Source organism: Hyperolius riggenbachi, chromosome 4 (genome assembly GCF_040937935.1).
Source record: "Hyperolius riggenbachi isolate aHypRig1 chromosome 4, aHypRig1.pri, whole genome shotgun sequence".
NCBI lineage: Eukaryota > Metazoa > Chordata > Amphibia > Anura > Hyperoliidae > Hyperolius > Hyperolius riggenbachi.
The window spans coordinates 439,618,140-439,641,376 of record NC_090649.1 but is presented as its reverse complement, the minus strand read 5'-3'; the positions used below and the strand labels follow the sequence as shown (position 1 = coordinate 439,641,376).

The 23,237-nt window shown below is 40.7% G+C and overlaps 1 long non-coding RNA gene across 1 annotated transcript; it reads right to left on the bottom strand.

The window, feature by feature from the left end:
- Positions 1 to 1,694: 1,694 nt before the first annotated feature.
- On the bottom strand, positions 1,695 to 23,178 carry LOC137570940 (uncharacterized). The gene is made up of 7 exons (XR_011031247.1): positions 23,125 to 23,178; positions 17,050 to 17,169; positions 13,027 to 13,145; positions 12,378 to 12,496; positions 9,228 to 9,329; positions 9,037 to 9,123; positions 1,695 to 5,759 (listed from the first exon to the last, which is right to left on the bottom strand). It is a non-coding gene; the product is annotated as an uncharacterized lncRNA (long non-coding RNA).
- Positions 23,179 to 23,237: the final 59 nt, after the last annotated feature.

Genomic DNA, 23,237 nt, shown 5'->3' with positions numbered 1-23,237 from the left:
TAGTAAGAACTGCTCATCATCCCCCCTTGATCAAATTTTTTGAATTGTCTCTTCTACCTTTATTTTTATTATTATTTGTTTACTCCTGTTTCCGCCTCCATTCATTTTCAAATCACTCAGCCCAGGAAAATGCTTTCAGTGTTCATCAATCCACCGTAACTATCATCAATTTCTGAGTTACTATCTAAAAATATCCTCACACCCATCTAATAAACATCAAGTATCAAATACCTCATTTACAACCCTATATCTGTAGTTATAATGTTAACACTGGATCGTTCAAAACTGAGCACACCTCAATTTTTATGAAATATGTTCTGCATAGTCTAAAGTTATATAATGCTATTTAGCGCTATAAGTGTACAAAAATAGTTCAATCAGTGTGCCTTACTCTTGTAATGGTAAAGATAGTTCAAAATTGTGGGTGGGGCTGGGGGGGGGGGAGGGTTGAGATGTACCGTACAGTGCAGTGATTAGGTATTGGTTACTATTTTTGAAATATTATAAAATAACCTTTTCCGTTTCCGCCCATCGGTTCTTCTATCCGTTTCTTAACTTTTTACGTTGTTTTGCTGTATTCCTTAAGCAGTCCAATCATCATGTGGTTATATCCCCCCGATTGGGTGTTGACGGCGTCCGTAATACAGCAATCAAAGTATGAAGTTAATTAGCCGAGGGAAGTACCGATCTCAGGCACAGGACATGTTAAACTTTTCCTTAGCACACATTCTCACCCAATGCCTATTCACTTCTCTCTCCAGCTGCCTCTGGCACCGTTCACCATATTGCCTATTCTTGTACCCTCTTGCATGTTTTATTTGCGTACCCTGCTCAAATGAAACTTTTCTTGAAAAAACAATTTTTACTTGTAATTTATTTACAATTCTCGGCATACATTTGCCACATATTTAAATGGACGCCTTACATACACACATGTATGCCTCACTGTAATACCACTAATTACATTTTGTAAATCTTAAATACTTTTATTTTTTTATTTTATTTAACATACATCCATATCTGATGTTTCAACTACTACTGTACACATATCTCATTGTTCTGTAGGTTTTTTTTTTTATGCTGGATACACACCATGACTTTCCGCGTCGCACGCGTCCGTCCATAGGCATCGATTCTATTATTTCAGAACATTTCCAAATGCATCTCGATGTTTTTTATGTCGAATGCCATGTTAAGTAATTGAAATCGACCTAACGACCCTTCAAAGCTTGAATCGGACATGTCTGAAATAATCGAATCTATGCGTAGCGACGGACGCATAGAATTCGGATACGCATGGTGTGTATCCAGCATTACACCTACCTTACATCCATCCTGGTATACATCACATTTTTAAACTTCCATTCAAAAACATTTATTTCTGATATTTTGTTACATTACAACATAAGACACTGTACGAGGTTAATAATGACAATCTTTTTATGTACCAAGTGTATTTTATTCTTACTTACTCTCACTTCACATTTTTATAAATAATACAAAAAAACATCAATTTTTTATTATTTTTTTCTTTAAACTCAACCACATAACCGTTTAGAGATGTATTATTAAATGTTCATAATCACTTTGCTTAAAGTATGTATTATTTTATCATGGTCTCAAATATTAAAACAAAATTTGTTTTTCTTGTACTACGTAAGTTAGTTTTCTTTATCTAAATGTTGTCGACATGGTTTACATGTTTAGTATAACATGAAATTAGTTTTCTTCAAGTATGTCTCAGCGTCACATAATGCTACAAATTTGTTAATACTTGCGCTTTCAATTCGATTTTTGGAAATAATTAACATACCTTTGATAATGGAAGTCCATTTCTTATTATGTTAGGTATGAAAAGTATTGATGGATTTAATTCCAAAAAATACATAATTTGTAACAACAGCAGACCCATATATTTTTTAAATTTAATCTAAGGCAATGTTAAAGGCAATGCCGCGGAGATATTCCATGAAAGTGCGACGATTGTACTCCGTCACAATTTTTAAAATGCGGTTGTTGCTGTCATTGTATCTTCTTCTATTTGGAGGAGCAGGTTGTCCCCTCACAAACTGCTCCATCAGTGCATCTCGTGCTTTTTGAATCGTCCGTATTCCATCAACAAAGTGCCAAAATGTGCTGTGTTCCATCCCAAGCTCAGTACGGAGCTTGCGGTGTTCAGCTTTAACAACATTATTTGTCCGATCCCGGCCAGCGAGTGTACGCTCATACACCGACCACCAAGCTGGTTTAAAGATCGGTGTAATCTGCCTACCCTCACTGACACCAACATAGACTCGAGTAAACCACTGAAGCACTGGTTGTAGGTCTTGTCCAATTTCACATTTGAGGGCATCCGCTGCCGGTTCTAAATCTAGAACTGGAACAAAAGCCATAGCTGCTACAATGCGTGCACGTAAAGCAAACTGTGGGTCAGAAATGTATTTCTGACTTAGTCCCAAAGAATCCAATTTGCGTTTGATATTCTGCGTCAGATGAAACAAACAACCATCATTGCTGCAGGAGGGGAAGATATCTCTGACAGCATTAATGGCTGCAATTTCAAAATCCGTGGAATAGTGTTCAGAGTTTAGGTCGGGCCATAGTTGGTGGATTGCGGCAAATAATTTGTTGTAGGTGCGTCGAAGTTTGTTTGGTAATAAACAGTACATTAACGGAATCACAAAGTCTTCTCTTCTTACCACGAGCACAAACACTCAGGGCCGGATTTGTGGGCAGGCCACATAAGCCCAGGCCTAGGGCGGGGCTTGAGTTAGGGCGACATTGCAACTTCTAAGTTAGCTGTATCATAATTGCCCTGTGTGCGGTGCTTCACTTGTGCCCTGTACCGCTGGTCTGTCTGTGAAAATTAGCATTGCTCGCCTCCCCTTGCTTACTGCACTGCATACACACAGTGGCTCACAGTGATGACTCATCACTGTGCATCGCTGACTCTAATGACTGAGCCACCACGCTGCTGATTGTCTGCAGCATAGTGTATGTAGTGCTGGGGAAGTTAGTGAAGGAGAGGTGACTTGAGCAGGGCTGTAAATCACTCACTGAATGTGCGGAGGGGCCCGCAGTCAGGCAGCGGTACAGGAACAGACATGGGTATGTGACAGATGAAAGCCCTCCTTTCACACTGACCTGTAATGGAGTCCAGTAGCTGTATAGATAAGCTGACTTGCCAGATGCTGCTGAATGTTTTGTCTCAGTCAACCTGCCTGATTTATTACCCATCCCAGTAACTGGACATGTGTAATGGCCCATACTCACGGGCAGCAAATGTTGCCTGTCGCCAGCACACGTGAGCGTGTGGGCGATAGGCCGGCGACGGCTCCTCGCCAGGTCCCTCCGCGTACACACGCGGAAGAGGGACCAGCAGCATGACGGAAGCTGTCGCCGACGTTCCTCCTCCCCCCGCCGGAAGCTCTGTGTACCTCAATGGAGGTTGCTGTCGCTAGTCCGCGTACTCACGCGGACTAGCGACAGCTGCGGCGGAGTTGCGGCGGCGACTGTCGCCAGGCGATTGAACTTTTCAATCGCCTGGCGACATCAGTGACGGGCGACAGTTCGGGGTGCGTGCCCGTTGCGGGCGACAGTTCGGGGTGCGCGCGGCCCATACTCACGGGCGACCTGTCGCCGCAAAAGCGCGCGCCGCGTGTTGAGGCGACAAAAGTCCCTCGTGAGTATGGGCCATAACGTCTCCTTCCCTCCTCCACTCTTTTCACTTTCCTTCCTATATCATCCCCCCTCTCTTTGTTCTCTCATCTTGAGGTCTATTTCTGTCCTTTTTCTACCCTCTTCCTCATCTTGTTCCCTGTCTGTCTTAATCACTCATCATGTGCCCTCTATCCTTTCCTCCACTTTTCCTCCTCTCATTTTGACTGTCCTCAGGAACTCGCAATCTATCCCTACCATAGTCCTAAGCTTCACCATATTATGATAAAGCATTTGTATAGTGCTGACATCTTCTGCAGCACATTACAAAGTACATAGTCATGTCGCCGACTGTCCTCAAAGGAGCTCACAATCTAATTCTGCTAGTCATAGCCTAATGTCCTACCATATTATCATGTATTGATATAGCACTGACATCTTCTGCAGCACTTTACGGAGTACATAGTCATGTCACTAAATGTCCTACCGTATTATTGTTATTATTATTATTCTGTATTTATATAGCAGTGGCATCTTCTGCAGCACATTACAGAGTACATAGTCATGTCACTGACTGTCCTCAGAGGAGCTCACAATCTAATCTTACCTTAGTCATAGTGTAATGTCCTATCATATTATTATTATGTATTTATATAGCACTGACATCTCCTGCAGCCCTTTACAGAGTACATAGTCATGTCACTGACTGTCCTCAGAGGAGCTCACAATCTAATCCTACCATAAAAATAGTCTAATGTCCTACCATATTATTATTATGTATTTATAGAACACTGACATCTTCTGCAGCACTTTACAGAGTACATAGTCATGTCACTGACTTTCCTCAGAGGAGCTCACAATCTAATCCTACCATAGTCATAGCCTAATGTCCTACAATATTATTATTATGAATTTATATAGCACTGACATCTTCTGCAGCACATTACAGAGTACATGATCATGTCACTGACTGTCCTCAGAGGAGCTCACACTCTAATCCTACCATAGTCATAGTCTAATGTCCTACCATATTATTATTATGTATTTATATAGCACTGACATCTTCTGCAGCACATTACAGAGTACATAGTCATGTCACTGACTGTCCTCAGAGGAGCTCACAATATAATCCATGTCATAGTCTAATGTCCTATCAAATTATTATTATGTATTTATATAGCAGTGGCATCTTCTGCAGCACTTTACAGGCATGTCACTGACTGTCCCCAGAGGAGCTCACAATCTAATCCCTGTCATAGTCTAATGTCCTATCAAAATAATATGTATTTATATAGCAGTGGCATCTTCTGCAGAACTTTACAGGCATGTTACTGACTGTCCTCAGTGGAGCTCGCAATCAGTGATATAATATTTTGTTTCCATGTAGACACATGGAGGGGGGCGGTTTGTTGATTGCTGGCCTAGGGCGGTAAAAAGTACAAATCTGGCCCTGCAAACACTTGCTTGAATATGCGTGGAGTAATCTTAAACAGTCCATCTCCGTATAGGTCTTTAACTGTACGTATCCAAGAGTTGATTGTGCTCCTGGCAAAAATTAGAATCCTATGTGGATCCTCCCTGCCGGAATCATACTGCAAGAACAACTCAGACTCCTCCTCTGTCACCCAATACCTGGTATACTGTTCTGGAATTTGTAAGTCATGAACAGTAGTACGTGCCGGAGAAGTAATTCTGAGTGCCCTGCGTACGGGCCGGATCATCTGGGTTAAATAAATCCGTGGCGGTAGTAAGCCCAACACGGCGGGAGGCACATTCCGCAATGTACTGTTTATAACAACCGATGGCACCTCCATTGTTCTTTTGGCTCTATTCTTGATGGAATTACGGACTTTAGAAACCATAATTAGTTCAGGAGTTGGTCCGTGATTATGCTCTCTGACAATTTTGATGACCTCCCCTGTGCTTACTGAAGTGTGCACCCTCCCTAAGCATTTTGGATCTGAGCATTTTCTAACACATCTCCAAAACTTTTTGGATCGGTCAAGGTTGATTCTGTCAAAAAAGTATAGAAATCCGTTATGTGCTAGTTTGTCTCCCCCTTTGTTACTAATCACCCATGATGAGTCACCTTCAGTATTGTCCTGCCAAAAAAAAGGAAAGTTTGAAATATCTGTAATTATTTTATACTTTACAATTATTTTCATACCTGAAATAATAACTTTGGAAAATTTACCTACAAATTTGTAGATTGTTGTTTATATACCTTTACAGTACTGTTCCTTACTTGCAAATTTCAATTATCATTAAATGTACAATCTTCTTTTTATTACCTACATATATAGTATTCCACGCATGCAATTACTTTCCATTCCACAATTATACTTATTTAAACTAATAACCATTCTTATGATTTAGAAATTAACAATTTTTTTGGGGATGTATGCAGGAATACATTATTAACTGTTATGTTTTTAGTTGTACTTTGATGTATATTGTCCAGTTTTATTTTCTCCAAAATATTTCTATGCGAACACTAGTATGTTCCTGTTTCTCATTTGATCCCCAGAAGATGTTAAACATTTTCCCCATATTGCTCCCTATACCGAGCCTAATGAAAGGTGGACATGGCGTAAAACGCAGGTTGAAATTTGGAGATAGCCGGCATGCCGCTCCCTGTTGCGGCGTTATCTCCGCTAGGCTTTACAGATACCCTGCCCATCTTACTGGTGGTTATGTCAGTGGTGTTTATGTTGATTTTGGTATCATCTGTATACAGATCATAGTTAAAACCAATGGAGGAGATCACTAATCCAATGGAGGATGTGGATATGGATCACACTAATTTCCCAAGTCCCGAACCTTGGTGCCCTGCCAATTTGAGGTTCTTTCTGTTGGACGACGAATCATTAAAGGAGTACGTGAATGAGCGTTTGTAAAGTTAGGAAGAAAGCCATGTCAGGGTTAAATTCAGAATCCACATGTATTGGAGGCACTGGTGGAGTAGGGTATGCTCTACTGTTACAAAAGCTGATGAAAGGTCAATGAGTAGGAGAATGTATTATTTACCTTCAGCTTTAGCTAATGCAAGGTCATTTACCACTTATGCTCGAGCAGTTTTTGTCCATTGTGCAGGCCCAAATCCAGATTTAATTTTGTCTAATAGTGATTTTGCATTGAGGTACTGGATCAGGTGTTTGTGAACCTATACACTCAATGAGTTATTATGCAAAGGTAAGGAGGGAGATATTTTGGTGTTTGAATGTTAGCGATTGGTCGAGGCAGGGTTTCGTTAGCAGGTGCATTACTGTTCCCTGCTACAATTCATAGTGGAATGTGTCTATGGATAGTAATAGGTTAAGCAGTGTACTGAAGACTGCACACAGATCCATGAAGAACGGTTGAAGTACATCATAATGGATATGGTCAAGGGGGGAGGTAGTGTTATGTGAAGTCTGCATTAAGTGGTTGACTTCCTCAGCAGTAGTAGGAGTGAAGGAGGTGAGTTTAAGGGTGGATTAGTAGTTTCTTGTGAGCATGTAGGAGGTGAATAATGAAGCTTTTTTTATTTCATGAGGGATGGAGAATATTTTTTGGGTGGATTGGTTGTCTAAATATGTTCTAGAGACGGACTAATCATAATGTTGTTGTTGTTGTTTTGGTTTATCCATGTAGTTGAACATTACAAAAAGATAAGTGGTTGTGGATGCTTGTGCTAAGACCATCCAGTATTTTTTTTCAAATGCATATATAGAAATATACCAATAGACATGTTACCCTATATAGGACGGTGGATAAATTTGCACTGCTATGCTACAACATCATGTTGCTGACAATTCCCCAAAAAATTTTCTTGCTCAATTACACACATTGTGTTTGTTGCATTTCTTTTTAGTGCATTTATACGCTATATCTATACAGTATGTAACAAGCATACTGTTAGTGCACCGTAATTACATAGTTAGTGTAATGCATTTTCATGATCTAATACTCTCCGAATAATTTTGGCATAGTAGTATTCAACTACATGTATGGCTGACTATCCATTAATACCAATTTTATTGTATAAGTTACGGCTATAACCAGCATTTTTTGCACTTCTAGTTCTGTCCGGCCAATTCTGGTTCAGGCCGGCCAATGTTTTACCTGGCCACTGTGCTGCGGGCAATGTGAGAAATTTAATAATTCCTGTCACCTTAATTTATTTTCTGTCCGCAGCGTAGCGGGCTAATGTATCAAATTTTACATAATTTAATTAAATTAAGCCGGCGGAAATTAAGCCGCATGCTTTTGATCTGCCTCTCTCTCTCCTCCACCCGGGTATCGCTCCTTCTCTTACGGGCGTATCCTGTAGGGGTACATGCGTGTCACCCAGAGTCGTTCGTCGCGGCAGAAGAGCAGAGCGTGGAGGCTGCAGACATTGCTTCCGCCAGCACCCACTATGCAAGAAGGGCAGGATTCCTATCCGCAAACTAACAATATGGCGTGACACGCGTGGCACAACTCCCCCCCTCCACCCATCTGGCCTTAAGAGAAGGTGAGAGAGGTGGACGATAGAGTTGCAGAGAAAAAGCTGGCAGGTCCATCTCTTACATTAGCGCCGGATTTATTTCGTTAACTTAACAACACAGTGAAACTTTTTAACGCTGTGCTGCGTCCAGAAGATACATTAAGGGTACAGGAAATAATCCATTTCTCACATTGGCCTCAATTCACTAAACTTAACTCCTGTCTACCATGGTGATATAATTGTGATAACTGTAAAACAGCTCAGAAGAGTTATTAAAGACAGGAGTTAAGCTTAGTGAATTGAGGCCAATATATTGTCTTTAGTGCAGCGGCCATTTCCCAAATTGACAGGACAGAACCCGAAGTGGCCAGTTAGAAATAGAAGTGACCGAACTTTGGGTTCTGTTCCTAACATATACAGATTTCTATTAAGCATAGTAACGTACATATCTCATTTCTATAACTTATTTAAAGTTCCAAACAAGGTGTACTTTCTTAGTACTACATATTTTTTATGTATTTTACATTTGAAGATGTTATGGTATATAGTAATATGTCCATCCCAAAAGAATATTCTAAATATTTTTAAAATATTGTTTTTCAAACAATTCTCAAAGATTGATTATATTAAAATGTACATAACAAAACTACATTCAAAGCACGGTTACATAGATTGTAACATGCAGAAAACTATTGTACGTTATTTGACTTACTACATAGCTGTAGTTGTGATATCTTATAATTACTGTTAATTGTTAGTTATTATTCATGTTCTATCAACGAAATAGCACCATCTAGTGGTATAATGTTTAAATGATCTTAATAGTGTCATGTACATTTTCATTTTTCAAATTTTTAACAGAGGCACAATGTAAATTTATATTTTTATACATGTAATTTTTAAGAACTGACCGTCATTTTTACTTTTCTGTGACATGCAAAGGAGCTTAGGCTGTTTACTGAAAAATGACTTGCACAGGAATGGATTTCACACTTTGCCTATGAAAAAAGTATGTTTCATTATTAATATGTAATTTATTTGTAAATTTTTGTATACTTCATGAAATGATTAATGCATGATTTACATTTCTCTTAATACTTACTAAAAATATGGGTGATTTTATACGATGCAGTGTTTGAAGATGGATATAGATGTTAGAAGCATCGGACAGGAACTGGAAGCACAATATTTCAATGTAATGTTTCTGTGGAAACAAGATTCAATACTGTCTAATATGTATTTATTCAAAAATTATACTTTACAATGTAAGGAACATTATTTGTATTGACATATACTATTTTATTTTATACATAATGCAACCTCTAAAAATCTTTTAAACACTGTTTGTGGTTTTATAATTAAACAACCGAAACTCCTCCATTCTCACCTCATTCTTCGTACTGTATTACAAATTTAAATTGAGTAAGTACAACAATCTGAAGAAGACACCCGTTCAAACAGCGGTTTGAATTCAGTAGTATGTACTCCGTTTGTAAATTATTTCTGTCGCATAACGACCATATGAAATGCATGCTGTTCCTTACTCCATCTTTTAATTGGATGCATGTGGGCTCCAATATACTAATTAACACAAGATAATCAATCATACAATCTCTCCACCTGCACACGGATGGGAAAAATATTATGCATTAACGTTTCACACTATACTTTTAATTCCTCTTCTGCACGTAGACCTATTTAAAAAGTTGCTGTTCTCAACGAACTATGATCTTCTACCTTTTCACCTTTCCCAACTCTACTCCCAGAGTTCGGTACACATTTCTCTAATTTGGTACACATTTCTTTCTAATCTTCACTTTCTTTTATCCGCTGTAATAACTGTATTCAATTTTTTTTTTTTTTTAATTATTCAAGTGTCACAATATACAATTTCTGCCTTAGTCCTAAAGTTTATCTTCACCTTTATCACAAACTTATAAAAAAATAAATAAAAAAAAAATGGCTTTAATAAGACTCCTGCAGTCGTCCTGTGCACGGCCAGGTCAGCCAGTGTACTCCGTCCCACCTCCGATGCTTACTGCATTTTTCTTCACTCTTCCACTCTTCCTTATGCAACGCGTTATCTTCTTCCGCATTATCAAATATGTGACTTGCGGAAAATAAATTCTTGATGAAACACTGTACATTCTGTGTTTCGTTACATGGAAGAGCTTAACGCCAATGTACGGTGGGTCATTCAGAAGAATCTGAAGCGTTGCAGAAGGAAGGCAGATAGTAGTACGAAAATACAAAGTAAGTGGCATGGGGGAACAGAGGACACTGCATGAGCTTTGCGTGACCAGCACTACTGCAGGATGAAATAGAAAACTATAGGTAATTTAAATTTAAATTTTTTTCCTGTTTTTATGGACCACAGACAAGCTTCATGTTCAAAACCTCAGCGATTACAAAAACATAGATCCAATTGTCACACATTTAATTGAATATTTCTTGTGTACAATCATAATTATATTAATTTTTAATTAATTAATTACATTTCTTAATTCTTTGCTATATTTTATTAATTCATATATGTAACATACTTGTTTTTTATAAAGTCAACATACTTGTTTTTTATAAAAAAAAAAATGTATTAGTTTTTATTACATTAATAAAACTCAGCTCTCTGCCTCAACCGAACTCCATTGGTACATAACTATCTAACTGGCAACAGGCCCCTGTTGGCACAGAAAGCGGTTGCTCATAGGCGAACTAATTTGTGGTAGATAATAGGCTAAGGCTGTGTGCACAAGCATGTAAAGACCTCCATAAAAATCAGAGCAGTTTCAAGGCTAAAATGCAACCAGTGCGAGTGTGTAAAATTGGGCCCCCCCTCATCACACCGCGCGCAGAGCCAGGTATGGGTGTCTGCAGTATAGGTTAGCAAGGTTTAGTTGCATTCATTATAGGTAGCAAGCTATAGGTCCCCCCAGTATATGTATCCAGGCATAGGTGCCCCAGTACAGTTGCCCGCAGTATAGGTTAGCTAGGTAGGTGACTCCAGTATAGGTAGCCGGTAAAGTTGCCCACAGTATTTTTTACATAGGCAGGTGCCCCTAGTATAGGTTACATAGGTAGGTGCCCTCAGTACAGGTTAGCTGTTTTGGTGCCTCTAATATGGAGCAAGAATATTTTCCACCAGCAAAGGCTAGTTAGGTATGTTTCTCCAATATAGTTAACAAGTATAGTTGTCACCTGTATAATCTATGTAGGTAGGTAGGTGCCCCAAATACAGGTTACATAAGTAGGTGCCTCCAGTATAGGTTCGATAGGTTGATTCCCCCAGTATAGGTTAGATAGGTTGATGCCTCCAGTATAGGTTACATTAGGTAGGTTCCCCTCCCCCAGTATAGATTACCTAAGTAGCTGCCCCGGTAGGTAGGTAGGTAACCCCCCTCCTTCCATAGTGCAACATTAAGTTCTAAATGCGCAACCCCCTACTAAGAAACAAATGGGTGCAGGATCTGTATAGCCAAACCAATCCACAGGTATATACAGAAGGATCCTCACCAGACAGTGCTTGAAAAAACGCTGGTATTCTTTATTGCAAGATTGTACATGACAGGTGCAATACACTCACAGAGTTCAACTGACGCGTGTCGGGCTTTCAATCTGACCTTAATCATAGTTAAAATTCGTAGTGGAGGTTGAAGCCAGACGCGGGGAGGTCAGCCCTACCTCTCCCTCCCTTCCTCTCAGTGTCTGCCCTCCGTTCTCCCCCCTCCGAGGCATATTAATTGTATCAGGAAGCGCTAGTCTCAACTTACCTCCCTGCGTTCCACTCGTCGGTCAATAGCCGCTGGAGGACTCATTTCAGCCTATTAGCTGCACTGATACACACTGCTTCTGACTAAACAGGAAGCAGCATGTGTATCAACGCAGCGTCTACGTCAGAGAGGACTCCTCCAGCGTTTAGTGTGCATGAGTGCAATGCAGGGAGCTAAGTTGTGACTAGCGCTTTCGAATACAATTACTCTGCCTCCAACTCTGCCTCCAAGGGGGGGGGGGGGGTTCGGAGGGCGGACACGGAGAGGAAGGGAGGGAGATGTCGAGCTGCCCTCCCAGCGGCTGGCTCCCTGCTTCCATTACAGTGCCCCCCTTGCCAATACTGCTCAGGGCACACGCATGGGACGCACGGCCCTAGAAACTGCCGTGGAAAAAATACACATTTATCTCATGTACTTTTTAATAGCTATAACAGCCCAGCCACACAGAGTTACATGCTTATTCTTAAATAACCATTCTTACTCACCTATCAGTCTCAGGCAAAGTTCATCCGTTATAAATAGAATTAATGAAGGACTCAGATCCCTGAGTCGAAAGGAAGATTATGCTTTGGAGAGATAATGTCCTTTACAGAACAGGAAAAGACTGTAGGCACAAGGAAGTAAATACCTTATTAAAATTACTCGTTAATTATCATACACACTGGAACTGCTGTAGTATCACATTCTTACTAAAGGTGGCCACACACGATACAATAAAATGATCCGATTTTACAGTAATTCGATAAAAATGATCGTATCTCTCGCAAAAATTGAAAGCTTTTTTTCATTCCACTGAAAAATCCGATCAGATTTCCCGTTTTTTTTCGATTTAAATCGATCTGGAATGCCAGATATTACTCTTCAATTTCTACTAAAGATTGTATGGTGTGTGTTGGATTGTTAATTTAGTCATATACACACCCTAGCAATTTTCTCTGAGTTTTCAATCATTTTTATCATAATTGAGGGAAAAATTTAACATATGTGTGTGGTACATTGGTCATATTTTTGAAATATTACAATCAGTCAGAAAAATTGATTGCAATTCTTAAATTGAACAGATATTTAAAAAATTGTATGGTGTGTGGCCACCTTTAGTTTACCCATTCGGCTCACTTCACCAATTATACTCACCTCACAGGCTCAAGCAACGGGCATCCGGTATGAATAAACCCACGGAAGGGCACAGTGCCCTGCAGCGAAAGATAGAAAGTGGTTGGTTGATAGGACGTGCAGTACAGAACAGTTCAAGGCTGTTGGCACAAAGATAAAAAGAGAAAGATTTCAAAATAACATTTATAATCTTTCACAGGTTTACAGCTCCAGCAGCACAGACAGCACCTTTTATATGTTCATGGGCACTTAAGTAGTGCGGATGCTTCAATGGAGAGGGGATTCAACCTCTTGTAGGACAGCCCTACCTCTCCCTCCCTTCCTCTCCGTTGGACGCCATCTGAGTGTGACTGCAGCAAAGCTTTTTTTAAACATCTAAACGTACCTCCCTGTGTCCATTTGACACAATCTGTCTTCTCCACATAGCCGCTGATACACAAGGTGCTTTATTTTTAAAAGGAAGCTGTGCATTTATCAGAGGCTATGAGGATAAGAGGAAAATGGCGGTTGTAAGACTAAGGAAGCAGGAGGAAATAAATTATATATAAAAGTACAAATTTTATTAATGACCAAAATACAAACACATATACATGTAAATCTATTTAAAATTTACCAGAACACACAGGTGGGCCACCATGTCTAGGCCAGATGGAAAAATGTAGGGGATCCCCTAAAAAAATATTGATAGTGCACAATCCATCAAATATCTTAATGCAAAAAAGGGGGAAGCGACTCCTAGCAGATAATATTGAAACAAAAGACCTTGGAGAGAAATATATCATTGGTTTTAAAGGCCAAGTGTCCAGGACCTAAATAGAAAAAGACATCCTAGTAGAAAAGCACAGGTGTATCAGATACTGGCTGTGTTGCTGCAATGTTTCATTGGTTTTAAGGGCCAAGTGTCCAGGACCTAAATGGAAAAAGACATCCTAGTAGAAAAGCACAGGTGTATCAGATACTGGCTGTGTTGCTGCAATGTTTCATTGGTTTTAAGGGCCAAGTGTCCAGGACCTAAATGGAAAAAGACATCCTAGTAGAAAAAGCACAGGTGTATCAGATTCCGGCTGTGTTGCTATAATATTTCCAGTGATTTGCAGGATCAAAAGGCTGAATAACGGCTGATAGAGAGATTCAATCCATCACAATAGGTGGTCTTACTGCATATGTTATCACAAAATAATTGATGTGCAGGTCCACAGGTCAGGCAAGCTGTCTCATTTATGAGCTATAACAATGGCCAGGTGCACAGAGGTAGATTGATAGGCACACACTGTATGTGGCAAGCACTTCGGGCTAGTAAACAAAAAATTTTATATTCACAGCAAGCCTTACACATCCGCAAGCCCCAGGAGCAACAAGCAATTCACCAGAGTTAGTGCCCCAATCAGAAGCACATTCTGAGACAGATTCACAGGCAAGTGTTTAAACCACAGACATATGCAGGTACGGATGGTGTGATATTAAAGTTGATATAGTTCATTCATGGAACAATCCGCCAGGGTCATCCCTTCAGCAGCATCAACTTGATATAGACAAACTCAAAGTTCCAGCAAACAACAGCATATAGCAGCATATAGGTGCATCCTAGGAAGCTGTTTCAATGATCATATGGTAAACAGTGGTTACTCCTTAGGAGGCTGTTTTCAAGTCACCAGTAGAAATGCATATCATTGAGGTATACTCATCTGAGTAGCTGGTCACTGCAAAGTACATCCACAGGAGCCCATGTGCTGCCACCACAAGTGTGTCTGGTCACAAAGAGAGCCTTAGAGGCCAACCGGTTTCACTGGTGAGATTACCAGCATCATCAGGGCAGGCTCAAAAGTTTTGCGCCTGCCCTGATGATGCTGGTAATCTCACCAGTGAAACCGGTTGGCCTCTAAGGCTCTCTTTGTGACCAGACACACTTGTGGTGGCAGCACATGGGCTCCTGTGGATGTACTTTGCAGTGACCAGCTACTCAGATGAGTATACCTCAATGATATGCATTTCTACTGGTGACTTGAAAACAACCTCCTATGGAGTAACCACTGTTTACCATATGATCATTGAAACAGCTTCCTAGGATGCACCTATATGCTGCTATATGCTGTTGTTTGCTGGAACTTTGAGTTTGTCTATATCAAGTTGATGCTGCTGAAGGGATGACCCTGGCGGATTGTTCCATGAATGAACTATATCAACTTTAATATCACACCATCCGTACCTGCATATGTCTGTGGTTTAAACACTTGCCTGTGAATCTGTCTCAGAATGTGCTTCTGATTGGGGCACTAACTCTGGTGAATTGCTTGTTGCTCCTGGGGCTTGCGGATGTGTCAGGCTTGCTGTGAATATAAATTTTTTTGTTTACTAGCCCGAAGTGCTTGCCACATACAGTGTGTGCCTATCTATCTACCTCTGTGCACCTGGCCATTGTTATAGCTCATAAATGAGACAGCTTGCCTGACCTGTGGACCTGCACATCAATTATTCTGTGATAACATATGCAGTAAGACCACCTATTGTGATGGATTGAATCTCTCTATCAGCCGTTATTCAGCCTTTTGATCCTGCAAATCACTGGAAATATTATAGTAACACAGCCGGAATCTGATACACCTGTGCTTTTTCTACTAGGATGTCTTTTTCCATTTAGGTCCTGGACACTTGGCCCTTAAAACCAATGAAACATTGCAGCAACACAGCCAGTATCTGATACACCTGTGCTTTTCTACTAGGATGTCTTTTTCCATTTAGGTCCTGGACACTTGGCCCTTAAAACCAATGAAACATTGCAGCAACACAGCCAGTATCTGATACACCTGTGCTTTTCTACTAGGATGTCTTTTTCCATTTAGGTCCTGGACACTTGGCCTTTAAAACCAATGATATATTTCTCTCCAAGGTCTTTTGTTTCAATATTACCTGCTAGGAGTCGCTTCCCCCTTTTTTGCATTAAGATATTTGATGGATTGCACACTATCAATATTTTTTTAGGGGATCCCCTACATCTTTCCATCTGGCCTAGACATGGTGGCCCACCTGTGTGTTCTGGTCAATTTTAAATAGATTTACATATATATGTGTTTGTATTTTGGTCATTAATAAAATTTGTACTTTTATATATAATTTATTTCCTCCTGCTTCCTTAGTCTTACATTGATCATATTGAGAAGTCTCAGACTTATGGAGGATTATCTGTGATAGCAATTTTTAGGACCCATTTGTCTAAATTGGAAAATGGCGGTTATTTGAAACAGGGAGTAGAGTTGTTCTTCTGTACACAGCGCTTCCCTGCAGTCACACTCGTAGGGCGGAACGCATAGAGGAAGGGAGGGGGAGGTCGGTCTACGCTGCCCGAGGCTGACTTCCCCCTCCATAGTGGGTGGCAGATACCTATGTAACCTATACACCTAGCGAGTGTAACCACACTGTGGTGCACCTACAAAATGTAAACTATCCTGGAGGGCACCTAACCTATGTAAAATGTGTTGGGGCCACCCACTTACCTACCTATCCTATACTGGTGTCAACTTTAATTGCTACCTATATTTGTGTAAAATACCTAACTTACCTATAATTTTTTTAAAATTTCTATGTAAAATATGCTTGGGGGAACTATTCTAACACCATATATTACATGCATCCACCAATATAACATGTACTGTGTGCACATACCTATGTAAGCTATACGGTGTGCCCGAGACTATCTAACCTATACTTTGTGCAACTACACTGTGTACTTATGCTTTAGGCACCGACCGGGCTAACCCATTTTGTGTGCAAATATACTGGTGCACCTATGGCTGACTACCAATACTATGCCTGGCTACCTATATTGTGTGGACTTATAGCTGTATAACTACACCGAGTGCAACTAAACATGGCTAACCCAAACTGCGTGCATGTATACCTCGGTCCATGTTTGTGTGGTGGGGGGTTTGGTTTGCAATGAAACGTAATTTTAACGACATCGCCCTAGGTTAATTTTAGCCTGGAAACTGACCATAGCACAGCCTTACTGATTTTAAAATTACTGCTTTAAATAACATTTCAACTTACCTCGCAGTCTCCAGCTATTGGCATCCAGTATGAATAGTACAATGTAAGGCCACAGGTCCCTGCAGCAAAAGAAACAGGGTGCTTGTATAGATGTAACGTCTGTTACAGAACAGTTGTTTGCTGTGGGCATAAGTATGTACAAAAGTTATTACAAAATAAATTCTCTGTGATGAAGCTAAACAACAGTCACATTGCATTTTCCTAATTTATTTGGGCAGTAAATATGTACAGAAAAAATATACGGTGCACATTAAAGATAACCTATACATGAAATTTATTCCACTACGTACATTAAAACTTCACAGTTATTCAAGTAGGGCAGCCGCCCTGGTAGAGCAAGGTTAGAAGTGGCTCATTACTGATGCCGCATTACTGATGGATTGCAGTTTTCTTTGTTGGTTTGTACAGTAATCAGATAATCGTTAAAATATAATACAATACAAGAACATTTGTAAAGGTGCTTTTCTCCCATGTGCCTCAAAGCGCATAGTTGTGTCTCAGATTAATACAGGGTTGCAGGCTGGGTTGTGTTACAGAGGATATAGACAGATGTTCATGAATGCCAGACTGACGAGGTAGGTTTTTAGTTTAGACTTAAATGCTTCCAGGGATGGAGCTGTCCTGATTGGGTGTGGCAGGGAGTTCAAAAGTGTAGGGCCAGCATGACAAAAGGCTCTGTCTCCAAAGGTTTTGAGGCGGACTGTTGTGGTGACCATTGTGTTACGTCCTTTTTATCTACGATTGGTGGTCGAGTGATGCATTTTCAAAAAGTCCTTCATGTATTCAGGACCCATATTGTGCAAGTATTTGAATGTCATTAATCCAATGTTGAACTCAATTGGCCATTTTACAGGTAACCATGATAGTGAGCGCAGGGTTGGTGATATGTGTCAATGGCGGGTTTTGATGATTAACAGCCTTGTAGTTGAATTATGTATTACTTGCACATGAGAGAAGGAATGATTCACAACACTTGATGACTAAAATGTACCTAGCATAGTCTGTCATCAGCTGACCCTTTGCTAATTACTGTAAGCAGAGTAGTGAGTAAAATGTCAATACGGACATTAACTTGTAAAAAGGGGGGGGCTCTATGAGTGAGTGTAGTGTAATTGGCAACAATGTTCCTGCTGAGTGTGAATTACATTTGCTCTTTTTTTTGCAAAATTGGATCTATTGGGCATATTGAACTTCTTCTACAGTTTGCCTTCTCATTGCTAACGCAAAACACCAAAGTTAGCCTTCAACCGTTTGCCGGCAAAACGTTTGCTACATCGTGAATCAGGCATGTATTACAAATTAACGCACTGTTTTCTTCACTTACGATGTCATCAAGCTGACAGCTACTAAATGGTGCAACTTTTTTTGTCTACAAGGCTACAATCTTGTTAAAGTTTGATTTTCAAATCAACTTACTAGTTAGTGACAGTAGGTGATGTATTTTTGTCTCAGTGTGTGAATAGAGGATGGCGTAGATGCAAGTCAGGCACTTTTTAGTTAATCAGGTGTAATTGCGGGCGATGTGATGATGTTTGCTGGTCATTGTTTGCACGAAAAGAGTTTAACCACTTGAGGACCACAGTCTTTCTACCCCTTCCAGGCCAAGAGCCTTAATCTCCGTTCAGAACACTGCAGCTTTAATGATTTATTGCTCCGTCCTACAACCTACCACCTAAATGAATTTTATCTCCTTTTCTTGTCAATAATACAGCTTTCTTTTGTTGCTATTTTATTGCTGCTGCGATTTGTGGTTTTTATTATATTCATAAAATAATACATGATTTTTGTTAAAATAATTAATTTTTACACTTTCTTTGCTGACATTTTTAAAATATAGTCAAATTTCCAATACATTGTAGCACGAAAGTTATTATGCTACATGTCTTTTAGAAAAAATAAAAAATTCAGTGTATATTGATTGTTTAGACTAAAAGTTATAGCATTTAGAAAATATGGTGCCAAAAGTTAATCTTTCAATTTTGAAGCATCTCTGAGTTTTATGGCCACCTGCCATGTTTCCTGAGGTGCTATAATTCAAGGTTAGTATAAATTCCCACCAAAGGAGCCCATTTCTTAAAGAAGACATCCCAAACTAATCACTGAGAGGCATGGTGAGTTTATAGAATATTTAATTTTTTTTTCACAAAGTAGTGGAAAATGACACTTTATTAAAAAAAAATTACAATTTAAAATTCTGAAAAATTCTGAAAAAATTTACATCTGCCATAGACTCACTATACTCTTCTCTGAATAGCTTTAATTGTCTACTTTCCAAAATGGTGTCATTTGTGGGGTGTGTTCACTGTCCTTGCATTTTGCGAGGTGCTAAATTGTAAACATCGCTGTAAAGCCTAAAGGTGCTCATTGGACAGTGGGCCCCTTAGCGCAGTTAGGCTGAAAAAAAGTGACACACATGTGGTTTTTCCATACTTAGGAGAAGTACTATAATGTGATTAGTGGTTTATTTTGACACATACCCATGCTGGGTGGGAGAAATATTTCAGTAAATGCAATTTTTTTTTTTTACACACAATTGTCCATTTACAGAGAGGGTTATCACACCCAGCATGGGTTTGTGTAAAATACACCGCAAAACACATTTTACTACTTCTTCTGAGTACGGCGATACAACATGTGTGACAATTTGTTGCATCCGAGGTGTGCTTAGGGGCCTAACTTCCTATTCACAGGTCATTTTTAAGCATTTGGATTCTAAACTACTACTTACTGTTTAGTGCCCCTAAAATGCCAGGTCAGTATAGGAATGCCACCAGTGACCCCATTTTACCCTAAGGTATTTCGTTCGGTGTATGGTGAGTTCATCAAATATTTAATTTTTTATCATAAGTTAGTGAAAAATCACACTTTGTGTATAAAAAATAATAACAAAAAATTTACACTAACTTTTAAAAAAAAATCTCTTCTATGAACTCCTCATACAAGTAACGGAATACCTTCTGGTGTTTCTTTTATAAAAAGGGGTCAATTGTGGGCTTCCTATACTGCCCTGGCATTTTACAGGCACAAAAAGGTGAGTAGTCTGGAAACCAAATGTCTCAAAATGGCTGTTCAGGGGTGTAAGCCTCTGCAAAATTTGATGACAGGTGGGCTATGAGGGGGCGAATTTTGTTGAACTGGTTATATGCAGGGTGGCCTCTTAGATGACAGGTTGTATTTGGCCTGCTCTGATGGATAGGAGTTCTAGGGGGGTGACAGGCAGAGCAGGGACAAGGTCCTCCAGCACCCAAGGCTGAGACACCAAAGTGCGCCCCTCCATCCCTCCCACCCCAGCTGTCACACACTGATTGCTATTAGACTAAGAGGGCCACAGGACCCACAACCTCCCCAACACCTTAATATCTACTTATCTGGCTTGCAGTCACTGCCATGTATCCCCTTTTCTTATTTCTTTCTGCTTCATACACAATTAGGAATTACAGCTGAATTAATTGTGCGCCCCCTCCTACACTGCATCCTGAGGCTGGAGCCTCTCCAGCCTATGCCTCGTCCCGGCCCTGGTGACAGAAGGTGATTGATGGTTGTCTCAGGGGGTGGTTAGAGTGGAAAATACATGCAAGCAATGCACTGTGGAGGTGATCGGAAGGGGGTCTGAGGGGGATCTGAGGGTTTGGTCCAGTGATCAGGAGCAGACATGGTGCTAATTAGGGTAGGATCTGATGGGTAGGTGTGCTAGGTGGTGACAGGTGGTTACCGGAGCTGATTGATGGGTGTCTCAAGGTGTGATTAGTATGGGGAATAGATGCAAGCGATGCACTGGCGAGGTGATTATTAGGACTGGGGTCTGAGGACGTTCTGAGGGTATGAGCTGGCGATTGGGTGCCCTAGGTGCGGATAAGGGTCTAATCTGATGGGTGGCAGTGACAGGTGATGACAGGGGGTGATTGATGGATAATTATTGGGTGTTTAGAGCAGAGAACAGATGTATACAATACAATTGGGAGGAGATCTGACGTCAGATATGCGTGCAATCTATTGGTGTGGGTGGGTGGGTTATCAGATTGCCCGCAAGGGGCAGGCTAGGGACTGATTGTTGGGTGGCAGTGACAGGGGGTGATTGACAGGTGATTGACTGGTGATCATTGGGTTATTACATGGAAAAACAGATGTAAAAGATGCACTGGTGAATTGATAAGGGGGGGGGTCGGAGGGCAATCTGTGCATGTGGGTGTTTGATTGGGTGCCCGCAAGGTGCAGATTATGGTTTAATCTGATGGGTAACAGTGACAGGTGGTGATAGGGGTTGATTGATGGGTGATTAATGTGTAATTGTTGGGTGTTTAGGGTAGAGAACAGATGTAAACAATGCACTTGGTAGGTGATTTGACTTTGGATCTGCGGGCGATCTATTGGTGTGGGTTGGTGATCAGATTGCCCGCAAGGTGCAGGTTAGGGGCTGATTGATGGGTGGCAGTGACAGGGGGTGATTGTTGGGTGATTGACGGCTGATTGACAGCTGATTGACAGGTGATCAGGGGGGATAGATGCATACAGTACACAGGGGCTGTGGTCTGGGGGGGTGGTTGACTTCGCTCATTGTTACACGCAGCTTGCGTTAAGCGAAGACAGCAGCTACCGAAGATCAAACGACGACTAAAGTCGCAGGGCGGTGGCCAGACGAAAAAGAACGATAAAGGAAGACAAACCGAGCATCCACAATCCGTGTCAATGAAGGACAAGAAGACAACTGTTCGTGCAGATACATTTAATGTCGAGAAATCCGGTGCCACTGAAAGACACACCCGATCGCAAATGAAAAAAGCCGAAGAGAAACCTGGAAAAAGTACAGCAGTGCAAGAAAAATTGAAGGATGATGATGAAAAGTTTATCAAGAAGCCAAAAGATAACAAAAATTCCAAAGAAGACCAGAATACAAACATGGCTAAGAATGTCCAGACTAAAGTCCTTGATCTAACACAGTACAGAGATAACCAAGTATTTCAAACAGAAGAATCAAGCAGTGAATCCATTCTGGATCAAGCGTACTATTAATGGAAGATGAGGAAAAAAGTGATAAAGAGCAATCATTGCTTATGGGAACTAATAGAAAAAGAGCATTCAAATTCACTGAAGAAGAGAATTTAGAGTTATGCTCGCACTTGTGCCCTTGTTTTAAGTACATATTCACCAGAGAACAAAATGCTGAAGAATTGCGAAAGAAGGAGAAAGTCTGGGAGGACATCGCTATACAGGTAAAAATGTTTTATTTATATATTAAGAAAAACCATTTTCAGATATGTTTTAATGCTTTATTTAAAAATATATTTAACAAAAAAAAAATACTTTTTAAAAACTTGTAAAGTAACGAATTAGGTATGACATCGTACATTCCATATGTTATGTCAAGTGGTTTTACTTTATTTATATAAGTATTTGTCAATGACAATCAATTATTTTACAGTGTAATATGAAATTAATTGCTCTCTAGTTGAATACGTATGGGGAACGTCAGACTCATTAATGAGTTTGCATTGTGTATGTGGGCTAGGAAATCCGACTTACCGTATATACTCGGATACAAGTCGACCTCGTGTATTAGTCGACCCCAATATTTGACCCTCTTAAGCTGGATTTTTTTTATTTACTCAAGTACAAGTCTACCCAGGAAAGTTAAAGACTGCACTTGGCACCAGGATGTCTCAGTGTGGTCACTGTGACCCCTCTGTGTGGCCCCTGTGTCCGCCAGGCTGTGTGGCCCCTCTAGCTTTGTGGCCACAGTGTCCCCTTGGCTGTGTGGCCCCTGTAGCTATGTGGCCCATGTCCCTCTGGCTGTGTGGCCCCTATGTCCCCTAGCTGTGTGTTCCCTGTTTTACAGGAGCTGCAGCAGCCAGCATCTGTCTCCCCTTCCCCAAAGTGCTACAGCACACAGCTTGCTGAAATTCCCCCCTCCCTCCCACCACCAAGGAAAGGGCCCCGTCTCACTCACTCCCTCCCCAGAAGCTCTCCACAAAGCCCCCCTCCCTCCGGTCACCACGCAAAGGATGGCTTCTTCTCCCTCTCGCTCAGCCCTCTGTGTCATCAATGCAGCATCAGCGCTGAAGTGGAAACGTAACTCACTGACTACACAGCGCGACATCCTCTGTTGTCCCTCTGCTCGTTCTGGTCTGTTAGTTTAGAATACCACAGCTACGGCTCCGATGTCATGTGATTTCATGTGTCATCGGAGCCGT